The sequence below is a fragment of the Rhinolophus sinicus genome, chromosome 3 (genome assembly GCF_057876585.1).
Source record: "Rhinolophus sinicus isolate RSI-liver-muscle chromosome 3, RSI-T2T, whole genome shotgun sequence".
Lineage (NCBI taxonomy): Eukaryota > Metazoa > Chordata > Mammalia > Chiroptera > Rhinolophidae > Rhinolophus > Rhinolophus sinicus.
In genome coordinates, this window is record NC_142503.1 from 111,822,730 (window position 1) to 111,841,712 (window position 18,983).

At 32.2% G+C, this 18,983-nt stretch overlaps 1 pseudogene; it reads right to left on the minus strand.

Annotated features, from left to right (window-relative positions):
* Positions 1-18,983, minus strand: part of LOC109458478 (rho GTPase-activating protein 17-like) — a 94,692-nt pseudogene that overhangs the window by 40,963 nt on the left and 34,746 nt on the right.

Here is an 18,983-nt window from a genome sequence, read left to right on the forward strand (position 1 = left end):
AGGAGGAGTTAGCAAGTCACCACCTTTGTTTTGTTTACAGTGAGTGTAACTGGGTTAGATTTTTTATTTTACAATCCAAATAGCGTTTTTATTTTGAGATATAATAATATGCCTAAAAGAAACAGTTCAGAAGTTTCACTTTAAGTTGCTTAGTGTTTAGACAATATTTTTTAATATATAAGTGTTACTCTTGGTTTCCTCTCAGGCATGTTATTAATTGTATATTTATAGTTGCAAGGACATAGGTTTCGGGAACACCTGAGTTAGAGTCTAGATTCAAATATGAATTCACTCAATTATCTTCAACTAGGCATTTGACTACTCTGAATCTTATCTAGGTAACAACTGGATAACTGGAAGTAAAAACAGATGTCTTTTCATGTAAAATATAAATATGTAGTTGTGACTACAGGTATTGGTGGTATTTTAATATCTGATACTAATATTTTCTATGATTAATTAATTTCAATATTTTCTTAAGCTTACTTGCAGATACCTATTCAATATCTTTAATAAAACTACTAATTATTATAAATAACATAATTAAATAAAAATTACCTTTATTTTATGTACAGAATTAAGAGAAAATAAATTCTAGGCTAAGAACTCTTACATAGAACTGTAAACTGAATTATTTGTCTCATCTTTTACTGTTGTGAAACATAATGTAAAATTTACATTCTATTGAAGAAAAACAAAAGATTAGTTGTATTTTAAGTTACTTTAAAAAGAAACAGTAAATGTGAATTAAAACATCTCTTTCCGAATAGAGAAAACCAATTAAATTTGTGTGTTTGTTGTATCACTATTTGTGAACCATAAATTACTTAAAAGCACTAAACTACATTCTCTACTTTTCTTTTTTCATTCCTGCAAATCTGCCTCAATGATGTAACTTGTGGAATTTCAATAAATGTTCAAAATCAGAGGTGATTCTCAGGATAATAATTTGCTTTTCTCCACTGATTTTATCAAAGATATAGGTGTCAGTTAAAAGAAACTCTCTCTGGATGCTGTTTTTATTTTATGGCCTCTAGGATATGATGCAAAATATATTAAATATTTCTATCTACCATCTTCTGATACAAAATACTTAAAAATGTTAGATAAATTTATTTAAACATATAACTCAGCTGGCAAGAAAGTTAGGACAATGCTCAGAATACAAAAAAAAAAAAGGAAAGAAAAGAGAGAGAGAGCAAGATAAATTATATATATATATATATATATATATATATATATATATATATATATATTTTTTTTTTTTTTTTTTTTTTTTCCCCCCCAGAAAGGACAGCCAACACCACTGTATCAGGAGTCTTCCCTGAAGTCATGTGTTACTCCAGAGTGCAGAACTTTGCTTTTATACGGTCAGGAGCAGAAAGCAGGGGACAACATCTCTCCCTTCCATCTTTCTGCATTGCTAACTTATTATGATTTATTGTGGAAACAAACCTTTGTCCATATATTTGAAATGCCACATGTATTATGTACACATTTTATAAGTACTTGAATCTGTTTCAAGACTACTTTCAATCCCTCTGATCTGCCCATCAATCATGCTGACTGTACTAGATTAATTAATATATAACTTAATATACATCATGCTGTCTAATACAATACATATGCCTTTGTAAGTTAGTTTGATTTTTTCATACACTTTTCAATATTTCACAAAATGCTATTGAGAGTCTGACTGAATCATATTAATATATTTTAAGTTCAATGAACTATTTTCAACATAGAGGCTTATTATCCAATAAAAATAACATTTTTATCTTTTGTTTATGTATTTTAAATCTTTCAACAGAAGAGATTTGAGTCTTTTCTATTAATGGCATGTGCTCTTCATATATCTTAAATCAATCTAGTTGTAATTAAATGTCAATAATGTACACAATATTATTATGTGTTATTCTCTCCTCCATTATAAAACAATCTCATCTCTATCCTATAAGTCAATCTGTAAACGATGATTGATCTCAAGTACCGATATGGCAGTTTCCTCTGAACAATTCATTCTTTATATTTAATTAGTTTAATAAGATATCAGGATTCTCCAATTTTTAAAGAAATTATTCTTGGCAGAATGTAATGAAACCATGGTTTTCTCATTAATAACATGAAGAAGAGATGGTGGCAGGCTGACATCTCTGAGGATTCCTCAGTCTTATTGATTGAATGACAGTTAAGAGAATGTTCCCATTGTCAAGGCACTGAATTGTCTAGATACAAGTTTTCCCAGCTTTGTTCTTCCCCTAATTAAGCTTTATTGTGAGGATCATTATTATTTTGTTTATCTCAAAAGTTTTTAAGAGTAAAATATACAAGTTTAACAAGAGAAAAGGAAGGGACATAGCAGAATTAGCTATAGAATGCAGGTAATGTTCACTACTGAATCTATATGATTTAAACAAAGAGGAGTATTTTTTCTAGCACCAAAAGGCCATAATGTTAGTGAACACTTAGTACAATTTGCTTTGAATTAGTGGATACTGTTTACATGTGTATATGTGTTGGTGAAGTGATCAATGTCTAATGAGAAATTTCTTCTACAGTGCTTTCATTGACAGCTGCCTACATAATCTAACGGCATTTCTATTTTTTAACTTCCCTGTATGCACTCATTTTATTCAAAGACATCAGCCCATCTCATTCTATTTGATGCATGTGTTGATCTTTTCCCAGCCACGGATGTCATTGTGATATTGTGCTTACAAAGTGTTTCAATAAGTCCTTGAGACACTTATATTGCTTACCAAGAGCATAATTGTCCTCTTTGTGTTCACTTGACAATTGCCTTGGCAGCGATGTTCCAATGATTCATTTTACATAACCAACTCTACAATGCTAAACTGCAAATTTCCTAAGAACAGAAATATTTTAACAGTCATAATTTCATTCATTCATTCATTGATACAATCACGTATTATTATTCATTGTGAATTTGTGTTTTGGGGATATAGGCAAATACAACAGATTGACCTTTAGAAAGTCAAGGAAACAGCTCAGAAAAGTTAAAGTACATTATAACAATGCAGTATACTATTAGTGAAAAGTCTTGTAATTGTAACTGAGAGGAAAAAGAAGTCGCTTTAAATTAAAATGTTGAATAAGGGAAATAGGATTTAGCACTGACTTTGAAAGAGGTTTTTGTCAGCTTGCATTATTCCTGGCTCCATTAGAGCTGTTTATAATGAGCCACAAGTCAAAGAGAGGAAGGATTTTAATGTATTCACAATAGCCACTCTGAGCACCAGTGTGGTTTGGCGATGTCCCTTTACCTGATTAAACTACTAGACACCTCCAAGGTGCAGAAGACTGCATGGATGTAGTTTAGGGGCCATTTTAGTAAAGTTGGCATGAGATAACTGATTTTGAATTTGGAAAGAATCAATACAGGGCAGTAGTTAAGACTTTCTAACTGAAATTTCTAAAATATGAAAACATATCATCTCAACTAGTGTAAACTGGACAAAGGGTGAGTCTTGATTTTTTACCTGATTATACCCTGGAATTACCTTGTTTCAGTTCTCTTCCATATATTTACTTCAAAGCCACTATCTTATTGAAATGGTTGCAGATTCATAACTGTGCTTAGTATCAAGAAACACAGTTTTTTGTGATAAAGCTTTCTGTTAAGAGAAAGGGAATATTTCCTACTAATTACAAGCAAACTAATCATCATATCTTATTTTTACATATTGATTTGAATGCTAATTTTTGAACTAGTTCTTGGCAAGGATTACATTTTGACTAATCAGGAATCCTTCTGAGTCAATGAGAGTGGTCAGCTTCCCTGAAGCACATTAATTCCCATGGATGAAGAATGGAGGTTGGAAAAAAATCATAGTTCTTCTGGAGAATATTAAGTGAGGAATGGATGTTTGATGAGTGCCAAACATTTTTATTATTTTGTAGAAATTGTGAAATTATTTAGACTACAATAAAAGTTTTATAGTATTTTAAAATATTTATTATTCAAGCTTATTTTCTTAGTTAATTCTGATCATTTCTATATTTCTTAAAATATATCCATTTTTATATATTTAATTTTTTATTATATTGTTATTAGTAGCATTTAAATCTTTATATCTTATTTTTTCCCCTATCTTTCAACTGTCAGTGGATGGTAAAGATCCAAAACTACAATTTTTTATTCATCTGTCACTTTTTGCAATTTTATTAATTATTGCTAACAATGAAAATTTTAGTGTTATATATATATATATATATATATATATATATATATATTTTGATGGTTAAATATGTTTCTCTATTGTTACTTTTATACAGTATATATTCTCCTACATTTATCTAGAAGTCAATTTTGTCAGAAACGAAATTGCTGCCCTAATTTATTTGATTTATCTTTGATTTGTAAAAATTTATTCTTTTATTTGAATATTTTTATGTAGTTTTATATGATTGAGTCTTTGTAAACAACATGTTATGATATTTGGTTGTTCTACACAACAGAAGGTCAGTTTTTACAATAGTGATTTTGTTTTTTTAATTTTTTGTCATTTAATTTAATTTATTATTATTAATTTCCAGTTTATAAAACAACATAATGATTAGACATTTACACACCTCACAAAGTGATAATCTCAACTAATCTACTATCCATATGATACCGTACATAACTAATACAATATTGATTATATTCTCTATGCTGTGCTTTACATCCCATGACTATATATATATTTCTTTAATTATAATTGACATTCAATATTATTTTATATTAGTTTCAGGTGTACAAGCACATGCTTAGGCATTTATATTATTTAATAAGTTATCCCCCTGATTAAGTCTAGTACCTATCTGACACCATACATAGTTTTACATTATTGTCTAAATTTCCAATTATGTATATCACATCCCCATGAGTATTTTGTGACTACCAGTTTGTACTTCATAATCCCTTCACCTTCCTTACCCTTTCCCCCAATCTTCTCCCATCTCTCAACCGTCAGTTTGTGCTCTGTATATATGAGTCTATTTCTGCTTTGTTTGTTCATTTATTGTTCTTTAGATTCCACATATAAGTGAGATCATATGATATTTGTCTTTCTCAATCTGACTTATTTCACTTAGCATAATATCCTGTAGGTCCATCCATGTTGTCACAAATGGTAAGATTTCATTCTTTTTTATGGCAGAGTAATACTCCATTGTATAAATGTACCACAGTTTCTTTATCCAGTTGTGTATTGATGGGCATTTTCTTGTTTCCATAACTTGGCTATTGTGAATAGTGCTGCAGTAAACATAGGGGTGTTTGGGTAAATATTCAGAAGTGGAATTGCTAGGTCTTAAGTTAGTTCTGTTTTTAATTTTTTGAGGAAGCTCTGTACTGATTTCCATAGTGGCTACACCAATTTGCAATCTCACCAACAGTGTACAAGGATTCCCTTTTCTCCACCTCCTCGCCAACACTTGTTTTGATTTATTGATGAAATGCATTCTTAATTCTCACAGGAGTATCTAATTGTGGTTTTTATTTGCATTTCCCTGACGATTAGTGATGTTGAACATCTTTTCATATGTGTATAGGCCATCTGTATGTCCTCTTTGGAGAAATGGCTATTCAGGTCCTCTGCACATTTTTAAATTGGATTGTTTGTTTTTTTGGTGTTGAGCTGTATGAGTTTTTTAAATAAATTTTGGCTATTAACCCCTTATGAGATGTATCATGGGCAAATATCTTCTCCCCTCAATAGCATGTCTTTTCATTTTGTTGGTGGTTTCCTTTGCTGTGAAAAAATTTTTAGTTTGATGTAGTCCCATTCGTGTATTATTTCTTTTGTTTTTCTTGCCTGGGGAGATAAATTAGTAAAAATATTACTAAAGGTAAAATCTGCGAGTTTACTTCATATATTTTCTTCTAGGAGAAATCATGTGAATCATATGGTAAGTATACTAGGTTGATCCAATCTCTACTGATTTTCCTTCAGAATGACTGTAAATTTTACTTATATATAATTTATAACAATTTATTTTAAGTTATTTGTAGTAAATGATCAATGGTTTGGGGACAAATTGGCAGTGATATTTGCAGAACATTAACTTATTGAAGAGAAATGGATAACTTGGAAGCAGAGATACAACTTTAAAGACAAAGTGGAAGTTACCTCAAGGTGATGTCAGTGAGAATACAAAAGCAAGGATCTTTAAGTCATTTGCTTAAAATTAAAAATAATGTAGAATGGGGACTGATTTTGACATTAGACATAGAATAATTCAAATAATGTTAAGCAAGATAAATGCTATTGACGTTTAAAGAACAGAAAAGGGGATGGGAAATAAACTTTCATGGACCACACTGAGTATTTTTCATTTGTTGTCCATCAGTAGACTCAGGTTAAATGATGGTCACAAAATAATGAGCACAAACTGCTGCTTGATTTCATTGCTGATAATAATTAATACTTTCTGTGCTGGGTTTGAGTTCATAACCAAGAGTTGTTTTCATATATTTATGGTCATAGGAGCTTCTCCATATCTGTATACACTGACAAAGAAATTAACCACAAGTTCTACTTGCTCCTCAGTGACTGACTATACTTACTCTAGAAGGAAGTTTGGTATTTATAGAGATTAATATTTCATAGACTGTTGACCAAATCTACAGCTGAGAGTATTGGGGGAAAAAATACAAGATTTGATAATAGATTAAAATTCAAGTGTATGCCTCTTTCCTACTTCTGCATAGCCTTAGAAGAACTAGTCAATATCTCTTAACCTCAGTAGGGAGAAACATATGTGAGATTCATTCTATCTTTATTTTACTAGTTTATATCTTTATTATTTCAACAAAAACATATCGAGTGTTATACCTATTCTAAACAGAACAAAAAATACTAATGTGTATTTATGAAATATCCTGCTCTGAAGAGACTTAAAAGGAGTAAATAGATAAGTTAACCATAGTCTATAATCTACTATATTTGGGGGGTGCCAAAAAATGTATGCAAGTAGACACTTTGGTCAGCTTTGCTCAAGCAGTAGTTTGCCGTAATCAGAAGTGTCTGGATGCTGATGGTAACCACTTTGAGCACCTCTTGTAATTGCAGAATTGAAGCGTGACTTGTCTTCATCTTTTGCTATAGGTATATATTGAGTATTACAATGTTAATAGTTATTCCTTTCTTAAAATGTGTATACATTTTTTGGCACCCTCTGTATACTCTATTGTAATTGTATTAGAAGGTTAAAATAAAACAGAAAAAACTATCAAATCATATCAGAAGACCTAATGCTTTATTTGATATATAAATTAGAGTAGTGTTGGAAAGTACACATAGAAATTGCCTCTAAGCAAAGCAGACAGTTCATTCTAAGCTAGAGACATGAAAGACCACAGACAATTTATCAAATTGAGCTTTTATGCTAAATAATCATCCTCCCTATCATTGAAATTTACAACAACAAAAATTTATTTATGGTGGACAGGATAACCTTGTGGCAGAGGAAAAAGACATATGGCAGCCTCAAGAGCTAGATCTTATAGGGATTTTGCTCAAAAGTGACATGTACCACATCTTCACATTTATCAATGTTCAAGGCTACCACAGGCCAAGTCTGACTTCTTTGGGGCAAGGAACTATAATTCTGTTAGAGAGCTGGGCTTAGCAGACAAGGACACCATAGAATTTGAATAATGACAGAGACCTCCACAGAGTATTTTGATAATTGCATATAAAATTTGTTAGGCTTGGAACACAATATATCTTTGAAAAGTCGTAGATATATTTGGTAGTGGTGCTGAGGCAAATTATTGTATCTACAGAAAAATAAATTTACTACTTTTTTATCATGAAAAAATTAGTTAATGTGGAAAGTCAAAATTTAATCAGAGGAGAAATTATAGAAAGCTCTATATATTATACATCTGGGATAGGAAAATATTTTTTATTATTTCTTTTATTTTCAGTTACAGTTGACAAACAGTATTATATTAGGTATACAACACAGTGATTTTAAATACATACATATATATATATATATATATATATATATATATATATATATATATATGTATATGTAGTGATCACCCTAATAAATCCAGTACCTTAGTGATCACCCTAATAAATCCAGTACCCATCTGTTACCATTCATAGTTAATCCAATCTACTGACGATATTCCCCATGCTATACTCTACATGCCCATGACTCTTTTGTAACTACCAATTTGTACTTCTTAATCCTCTCCCTCTTCAACCTTCCTCTCAAAACTCTCCCCCCACCCGCAATCAAGCAACCATTAAAATGCTCTTTTCATCCATAGCTTGTTTCTGTTTTTTTTTGTTAATTTATCCTGATCTCTAGGTTCCACATATAAGTGGAATCATGTGACATTTGTCTTTCTCTGTCTGACTTACTCCACTAAGCACAATAACCCTTAAACCATCCATGTTGAACCCAAAAAGACTCACACCAACACACATCATAATTAAAATGTTAAACATTAAAGAGAAAGAGAGATTCTTATAAGCAGCAAGACAAAAGCAGATTCTAACCTATAAGGCAGTTCTCATAAGGCTGTTAGTTGATTTCTCAACAAAAAACTTTGCAGACCAGAATGGATTGGCACAAAATATTCAGTGATGGACAGCAAAGACCTTCAATCAAGATTACTGTACCCAGCAAAGCTATCATTTAGAATTGAAGACAGCTAAAGAGCTTCCCAGACAGGGAAAAGGTAAAGGAATTTATCACCACCAAATCAGTATTACAAGAAATGTTAAAGGGACTACTTGAAGAAGAAAAAGAAGAAGGAGAAGGAGGAGGAGGAGGAGGAGGAGGAGGAGGAAGAAAGATAAAAAATCTGAATAATAAAATGGCAATAACGACATATCTATCAACAATTACTTTAAATGTAAATGGATTAGATGTTCCAGTGAAAAGACATAGGGTGGTCAAATGGAGAGCAAAACAAGACACTCACATATGCTGCCTACAAGACACTCCCTTCAGATTGAAATACACACAGAGACTGAAAGTAAAGGGATGGAAAAAGATATTTCATGAAAATGGGAATGAAAACAACAAAAAAGAGCTGGGGTAGTAATACTTAGACAGAGTAGACTTTAAAACAAAGGCTATAGCAAGAGACATAGAAGGAGCCAGTAATTCCACTTCTGGGTATTTATCTGAAGACGCCCAAAAACGCTACTTCGAAGGGATGTGTGCATCCATATGTTCATTGCATCATTATTTACAATAGCCAAGATATAGTGGCAATCTATGTGTCCATCAGTGGATGAATGGATAAAGAAGAGGTGATACATATATACAATGAAATATTACTCAGCCATAATAAAGGAATGAAATTTTGCCATCTGCAACAACATGGGGTAGGAAAATATTTTTAACCAAAACGTATCATTAAAAAAAAAGTTGGTGATTTTGCGAGTATTAATATTAAAAGTATCATATTTATTTTAAAACACCATACTGAGAATAAATGGGAAAGCAACTAGAGATTATTTGCAAGCCAAATAAATTATTATATGCATTTATTTGCTAAATATATTTTGCATATAAATTTCAACTGATGAAAAGACAAAGAAGCTAGGAGAATAATTGCCAAAAGTCATGAAGAAGAATTTCACAGGAAAAAAGATCACATGTGGCCTATGAACCCACAAAAACAATGTACAAACTTGTAAATAGTTGTGGAAGCACATTAAAGTTCTGCATTTTATACCCAATACCCTTATAAAAAGTAAAGGGTCTGACAATATCAAATCTTCGCAAAAATAATGCAGAATCTGCAGTCAAGAGCATATTGTGGTATTGCCATTTCTAAATCATCTTAACAATACCTTTTAAATAAACGAGGTATTCTGTTTGATCCAGCAATTTCACTTCTCCCTATGCATCCTAAGATAATTCATTACATATGTGTGAGGAGAAGTGTAGAAGAATGTTTCCTGTAGCATGGTCTTTTGATAACAATATAAACTATTGGTACAATGCATTAAATTATGTGGTAAAATAGAAAAATAAGTTATGGTATTACTGAAATTACATAGCAGTGAAAAGGAATATATTAGAAAAATATGAGTCATAATGTATAAATCATGAAAACATATCGTGTTTCCCCAAAAATGAGACCTAGCTGTACAATCAGCTCTAATGCGTCTTTTGGAGCAAATATTAATATAAGACCCATTCTCATATTATATAAGACCCGGTCTTATATTATAGTAAAATAAGACCGAGTCTTGTATTAATTTTTGCTCCAAAAAGCGCATTAGAGCTGATTGTCCGGTTAGGTCTTATTTTGGGGGAAGCACGATATTAAAAAAATAAATTGCAAAATATAATATTATTTACTTAAATGATCTTTTAAAGATACTTACATAACTGGTAATAATATAAAACTATGCAAGGAATGGCAAATGCCATATTCAGGAGAAGGTTTACTTATCGTTGGGAGATGTGGGAGGAAGTACGAGTAAGAGGGTATTCAAGTTTATCTGTATTTTGTATTGATTATATTTAAAATATTATCAAAGTAATATAAAATGAATGACCAAATGCTTAGTTTTCAGAGCCAATTGAAAGTAGATGTGGATATTGTGGACGTAGATGATTGCATTCAAATCCTAGTTCTGCCATTTGCTAGCTGTGTGACCTTAAATAAGCTACTTAATTTCTCAGTATCTCTTCATTTATAAATGGGAATGGTAATATTTATACCTCATAAGTTTATTATGAAGAATACCTGAGTTAATATTTATAAAGTGTTTAAAATGTAACAACCCTAGGTTGGTGTTTGAAAATTAATAAAATTAATAAAATTAATAAAATATGTAGTAAAATTAATAAAATATGTAGTGTGTATTTGGTTGCTTACTAAATTCTTATAAAATAATTTAGGTAATTGTCATCATGTCAGTTTTAAAGCAGTTATATGGCCAAGAACAATTTAATGAACAAAAGAAAAAGAAAATATCTATTTATTTCAAGAATCTTGACTAGAGAAAAATAGTGGCAAGTCTATAGTCACGTGGCCATGAGAGGGCTTTTTCTTTATTTAATTAAAGTTTATTGGAGTGAAAATTGTTAGTAAAGTTACATAGGTTTCAGGTGTACAATTCTTTAATACATCATCTGTATATCCCATTGTGTGTTCATCACCCAGAGTCAGTTCTCCTTCCATCACCATATATTTGATCCCCTTTACCCTCATCTACCACCCTTCTCCCTCCTTACTCTCTGGTAACCACTAAACTATTGCCTGTGGCTGTGAGTTTTTTATTCTTTATTTACTTGTCTTGTTCGTTTGTTGCTTTCTGTTTTATATCCCACATATCACTGAAATCTTATGGTTCTATACTTTTTCTGTCTGGCGTATTTCGCTTAGCATAATAATCTCAAGAGAGGATTTTGCTTCCAAAATGAGTCAGAAGACCTGAGTGAAAGGCTGGGTAGACGATTCTTGGAGAAGAAGTTCCCTAAAATCTGTGAGCTGATTTAATCCTGAGCCTAATTAAAACCTTATTTTTGGAGAGGACTAGGGGTCTTCTCAGGTAAGAACCAAGGGAAAAGATATAGACAAAATAAAAAATAATATTAATTCTGGAAAAGAAGTTGACACAATGCCTAACTGAGGGCTTCTGTTTCTTGGGAGGATGTGTGATTAACTTCTGACAACTACAAAAATTTGAGGGGAGATGTAGTAGTAACAAATTAAGTTTGATAATTAGTGGCATCTCAAAATCATTGTTTTTTTAAATTTTCCATCAGAATCATGGAACATAGTATTAAGGAGTAGATAGTAAAAAACAACTGATAAAAATGTCTCCATTATTTTTTTTTTATTGAGAAACAGTTTGGAGTAGTGATTAGAACAGTGGCTCTGATATCAGAACTCCAGGGTTCCAGTTAAGACTCTGTTTTTTTTCCAAGGTATTTAATGTTTCTGTTTTTTTACAGTATCAGTAAAATGGCCACAAAAATATAACTTACATCACAAAGTTATTGTGAGAAGTAAATGTGTTAAAGTACCCAGAAGTAACTGAAACATAGACAATATATGCATATTACAAATGTTATCTATCCTAATACTTCTATTATTATTATTACTATTGAGAGCTGTGATCAAATTCTTTATGCCTCAAGATTATTCCTTCTTATGAACTAATATTGGTTTTAGTCTAGATTTAATAAAACATGCACAGAATTTTAAAATCAACTATTTCAACATAAAAATCGCATATGGATAAATCATACTGACTTCAGGATAGCAGTTTCCTTTGAGAATGGAGCAGAATGAATAAGATAGAGGAAGTTCAAATGTATCTGTTTCACTTTATATTTCTAATTTATTTTATAAGTCTGAAAATACTACACCTAAGAATTGTTTTAATTGTTAATCATAGTCACCCTTCTCAGCATTCACTGTTCAGCGAGCACTGTGCTAAGAACTTTGCATGTGTTCATTCGTTGTTTTTTGTATTCTACACATTGTTTATATATGATGTCTGACAATTATGTTTGCAAACTCATCCTAGAAAAAGTGCTACATACCTCATTGCTGAATGTCACTAGAGTCACATTTGAAGTACTCCCCTTGGAAAGCTATGCACCGATGCCAGCACCTAGTCCACCTTGCAAAGCAATTTTGGAACTCTTTTTCTGGAATGGCCATCAGAGCTGTCATCGTATTACCTTTGATGTCTTGAATGTCGTCAAAATGTCTTCCTTTCAATATTTCCTTTACCTTCGGGTAAAGAAAGAAGTCATTGGGGGCCAGATCAGGTGAGTAGGGAGGGTGTCCTAACACAGTTACTTGTTTACTGGCTAAAAACTCCCTCACAGACAGTGCTGTGTGAGCTGGTGCATTCTCGTGATGCAAGAGCCATGAGTTGTGAGCGAAAAGTTCAGGTCATCTAACTTTTCCACGCAGCCTTTTCAGCACTTCCAAATAGTAAACTTGGTTAACTGTTTGTTCAATTGGTACAAATTCATAATGAATAATCTCTCTGATATCAAAAAAAGATTAGCAACATCACTGCAACAAGTTCACAAATTTAATTGCCAGACCTCATATATATTCTTCTTTTTCTACTCTATATTTAATGAGAACACATCTTTAAAAAGCAAAGGATGAAAGAAAATAAGAGAAAAGTTAGGATGTTCTTTTCAGGAATATTTTTTGAACAAGAGCTGCAAGACTGCATATTGTGACTCTGAACTGTGAACAAACTACTTGGCAACTTTTCGGGTCATGAGAGCACGTTGTGGCAGCGAGCCCAGCCTGTTGCTTGATCCTGAGACTGTAATCATAGCCAAGGAATGGAGCTGAGAATGGATTAAGTCACCCTACTTTATCGGAGAGTATTTGTTTTACAGTTTTACACTGAAGATGTGAATCGATTCTTTAGAAAGTGCAGTTCACCAAATCTTAGGGAAAGACCAATCTGAATTAGAAAAAAATGATTTTCTTTGACCAACATTATAATGATAAGTTTTGTTGAATGATACATAATTTTATTATTAATACTATTAGTACTGATGCAACTTGCAACTAGTACAGCTACTGATGTTTCTGCTAACACATTTTTTACAAATAGATCAAAATAAATGTTTAGCAAAACAGAGCTTTGTTAGATTTGCATTACGATACACTTAATTTTAATGCTATGTATCATTTTTTACAATCATTTTAATTTCCTTAGAATGACCTTCACACATTTTTATTAACTAGGAAAATAACAATAACTGAAATCTATTGAGTCCACACAATGTATTGGCACATTATATACTTTTCTAAAGTCACAGAGCTGGTATATATTCAGGATTTGAACCCAGTTCTTTTGATTTCAAGAGCTATTAAATTCCTCCAACTGTCAGTTAATTTTCTAACATCTAAGAGATATAACATGTGCTTGGAACATGAATTGATATCTCATTATTGGATTGAGCATCTCTTATCTGTGCTAATGCTCAATCTTCCCTCTTCTCTCTTCCTCTTTTTAACCTTTTAAACAGCAATGACTTTTGCACCAACCTAATACTGTAAACTCTACTAGTGCTTTATACATTTCAACACTATTCATCACAAGTTTTCATGACCCACTTCCAACCTTTCACATATAAGAAAATGCAGGATTTCCTAGCAAATTATTATTACATAAAAGAAAAATATTAATTCCAGAATGGTCTATTTAAAAATGAGTGGTTTTTCTCACTGTTTTTCATTGGCAGACACTTTTCACTTTACAGAAAAGCACAAATTAATGGAACTAGAATACATGATATTTGATTCCAAGAAGACTGTATAATTTTTCCTAACTGTTGCATCTCATATATGATACACAGTGTCACTTTCTGTAAGGATTCCGTACGGAAAGGTGCTTGGTAATTTTGCCAGATAATTTCAGATATCGTTTTGTCATTTGTTTCTCAAAACAACCCTGAGAGGAATACGTGGCTTGTACGATTCTTACAGTTTTGAGATTTTGTGAAGAACCTCAGACATATGCTCAGGTTGCCGAAAGTCACAGAACTGGTATATATTCAGGATTTGAACCCAGTTCTTTTGATTTCAAGAGCAATTAAATTCCCCCAACTGTCAGTTAATCTTCTAACATCAAAGAGATATAACATGTGCTTGGAACATGAATTGATATCTCTTTATTGGATCAAGCATCTTTTATCTGTGCTAATGCTCAATCTTCCCTCTTCCGCTTAGATATCAAAAGTCTAGTTATTTATATTAATTTATGTAATTCTTATTTGTTTTGAAGTGTTAAAATTTTATATTTTTCTAAAAAAAAAGGTGTCATTCAGATATAGAGTGGGCAGCCTTTGTTAAAATCTGATGCATGCTTGACAGAAAACCTAGCCTGAACACAATCTTTCAAAAGAAATACTATCTTGAAAGCCATACTTTAATTAGGAAGAAATCTCAAAGATTAGGGGTAAAGGTTCATAGGGGAGCTAATATTACATGGAACATCCCTTTTCAATAGAAAATGATAGTTGTAGGTTTGCTTGTTTTTTGTCCTAAGTCTCCTTCAAAACCATTATGCATTACTTTTTCCTTTTAATTTCTACCTATCACCCATCTTAGGCTCTGATGCCTTTATGTAGTTATTTATTTATTTATTTATTTATCTATTCATTCATTCATTTACTTATTAGTAACAGATGTACAAAACAATGTAACAGTTAGACATTTATACCCCTCTCAAAGTGATAACTCTCCTCCCCAATCTTCCGTGTTTCCCTGAAATAAGACCTAGCTCAACAATCAGCTCTGATGCGTCTTTTGGAGCAAAAATTAATATAAGACCCAGTATTATATTATATTATATTATATTATATTATATTATATTATATTATATTATATTATTAGACCTGGTCTTATAGTATAATAAAATAAGACCAGGTCTTATATTAATTTTTGCTTCAAAAGACGCATTAGAGCTTATTGTCCAGCTAGGTCTTATTTCCGGGGAAACACGGAACTACCGCGCTGACATCTTACATAGCTGTTACAATTCCATTGACTCTATTCACTATGCTGTACTCCACATCCATGACTATATAGATATATTAAATTATAGTTGACATTCAATCTTATTCAGCTTCAGATGTACAGTGCAGTGGTCAGGCATCTACACAGTCCATGAAGTAGTCTCCAGAATAAGACACGTGCCCATCTGACACCCTACAAAATCTTTACAACATTATTGATTATATTCCCCAAACTCTCTTTCATATTCCCACGGCAATATTGTGGCTACTAATTTGTCCTTTCTAATCCCCTCACCTTCTCTTCCATCCCCACCCTCTGATGCCTTCTTTAGCAAGCTGAGTTGAGGCTGTTTCCATTGAGAACCAGACATTCACTCCATACACAGAACAAAAAGTCTTTTTCTTATCAAGCAAGAGTATTTTGAAGAAGAAAAAAAAAAAAGACATTCAATAAAGGCACATTTTTTTTTTAACAAAGATATTCTCTTCCCACTCGGAAGATAACATTTCATCTACAGCAATAAAATATATAATTGTAAAAATTGTCCCATTATCAGAGTGCAGATCATTTTTAATAGTAAGCACTTTTAATTTTAATGATATACATTAACATTTAAATGAAAAAGCTATCATACTTAACTTGAAGTTTAGCTTTTCTTAAATTGGCTTCCTACCATTATTTTATTCATTGGACCAATATATTTAATTGTGAAGTTATAAGTTATGCTAAGATTGAAATTTCTTAAATTATAATATACTACATTTTTATTATAGAGTAAAATAATTTGGATGGTATAAAACATTAAGTTCATGTTTATCTATATATCTGTATTTTATAAAAGTTTATTTTGATATCCATCATAGAAAGAAGTTATAGAGCATAACTTCTTGATTTAAGAAAGTTATATTTAGTTAATGTCTTGATTTAATAAAATTATATTTAGTTATTACTAAAAAGATTTACAGATTTTAAAAATCACAGTATATCCAGCTAAAGAATATTTTGAATTCTGTTAAAATAAGTAAGGTGGTTTTTTTTTTTAAATCATTATATGGCTAATTTTCTACACTGAATTATCAGAAACATTTTAAAGGTAGTGAATTACTTGGATATTATTTATTTTATTTTCAATGAATATTCAAAATATATAGAAACTTGAATGACTCAATTACGATACAAAACTGTTTTAGTACAATGTCAATATCAATATGATTTCCTTTTCACCCATTACTAGCTCCTATTAAGCCTGCTACTGACCCCCCAGCAGCTGGAGACATAAACAAAGTCTTGAGATGTGAAGGAATTCAGGTGGAAAGTAGAGTACAGAGATAGCTCTCCTTGAGGGTACAGTCACATTGGAAACTAGTCATAGAGAATGTGGATTCAAAACGTGTAAGCACTAACTACTCTGCCAACCCACTGAGTGCTGCTTGAGTGTGTCTACCATTCTAGGTCACCAAAGTTAAGAAATACATGAGTAGATGGACTGACTTTTTTTTTTTTTTTTATGTTGTTGAGGCACAGAGTCACTAAGAATTAGGGAAGTACTTCCTAAATGCTTCAAAAAAACAAACAAAAAAAGAAAGTGGAATGGTTATGATCTTTCCATGTTCTTCAAAAATTATGTATGAGCAATATCTTGAAACATGCAAAGCTGCAAATAATTTTATTAAACAAACAAACAAAACCATAAAACTTCCAATACCTTTAATTGGGTGCTCTCAGGACAGGGCAGCTTAGTGGATGGGGAAAGGGAGGACATTTCTTCCTGAGTCCCACTGGACAATTGGTCAGTCCTCATCCAACAGCAACTAGACCTTGCTGAAGTCAAAGCAGTAGGATTCCGTGATCGGGAAGACCACTGGTCTCTTGGTACTTCACAAGCCTCTCAATCTCCTGAAGGGTAGGTGCTACCAGAGATGAGGATGATAGAGAAGTCCCCAAAAATTCACTTTCCATACATCCATTCTCAGGAGTTATTTCTTCCTGTCAAGTGGTAAAAATGATTGGCAAACCAAAACACAAGCGGAGCCATCAAAGGCTTACTCATACTATTTAAAAATGAACTTGGATTGCCCTGCCAGGTAAATAAATGCATCTAGGTGTTTCTCGTTGAGAAGAAAGGGAATGTGGAATGAGTAGGAAAAGTTACAAGTAGTAGGAGGTATAAATACCTCATAAATGATTACAGAAATGAGGTCTGTAGCAAATATGCATAGTTTTCTTTGTTTTGTTATGTACATATTGGTGTTCAGTCCTCTATCTCTAATATTTTATACAGAGTATTAGTGATGGCTGCAAATAGATGCATATATTTAATTTTATATAAATTATATGTAATTTACTTTCAGGTATTTATTTGGTCATTAATAGATTACACAGTATCTACATCATCCAGAAGTGGATACAAGTTATAGGGATGGCTAGGTGATATACTGATGATTAGAACTATGTGCCTTTCCTCTTTGGAGAAAAGATGAGTGTGTCTTCATTTGTAAAAAGGATAATTACACGTAATTAGGCAGAAGTATGATGCTATATAACTGGCTTAGGAGGATGGATAAGAATAAAAACCGGTGCAAGAGATAGATAGTAAGAGAGTCTTGACATTTTAACATTATTCTTGTTCCTTTCTAGGCTCTCCCCAGTATCACAGGGCCTGGAAGTCTAGACACTAAATTTTCAAGGCAGTTTTGCAAGCATGCTTACAGTTTGAGACTTACCAACAAGAGATATATGTATAATGTGGAATGTAGGGCGTAAGGAGAAACCATTATAGTTCCCGCAGTAGTAATCAAGCAAATGGGCTTTGACACATGGCAGAAGGTTTTGCCAGCGGCCTCTGCCTTGTCTTCCTGGGAGTTACACATTTTTGTGCTATAGGCAGCAGGGATTATCAGGGGCAACTCCTAAAATTCCACACCTTCTAATTTTCTTAGCAATAGCAGGTGTGTTTCTAACTTTTATTTTTCCAGCTCTTGCAACAGTTTTCTAAGCATCTAATTCACTATATGAAATCTCTTTCTTCTTAATGTCCCTAGACTGTTTTCTGTTTTCCTAAAGAAAACTTAGTAATACTAGAAAGGCAGTATTGTGTTTGAGGAAAGCTCTCTTCCTATCCTGCTCCCCTTATGGTTCCCCACCTCAATCAGAATTTGTTTACTGAACACTGAAACTGCAGACATTTTTACCTTGTCTTGTAGAACCTTCTAGCCAAGATTCCCATTATCTACATTGCTCAGAACTTAGCATTATCCTGTGGGAAAACAGACCATACATTTCAGGCACTTGCAGTTTCCAGTTTTTTGCAAGAACCATCAAAAGCTCCATTGATCTTTCTTTACCTGAGGACTAATATGCTCCACCCAGAATCATCAAATGCCCTAAGGGAAAATGTTTGCTGGTGATTCTCTGTTCACCTAAGAATGTTTCTGCTTCTGTGGACTTTGTCTTTATCTACGTCCCATTCCTTCCACATTTCTCA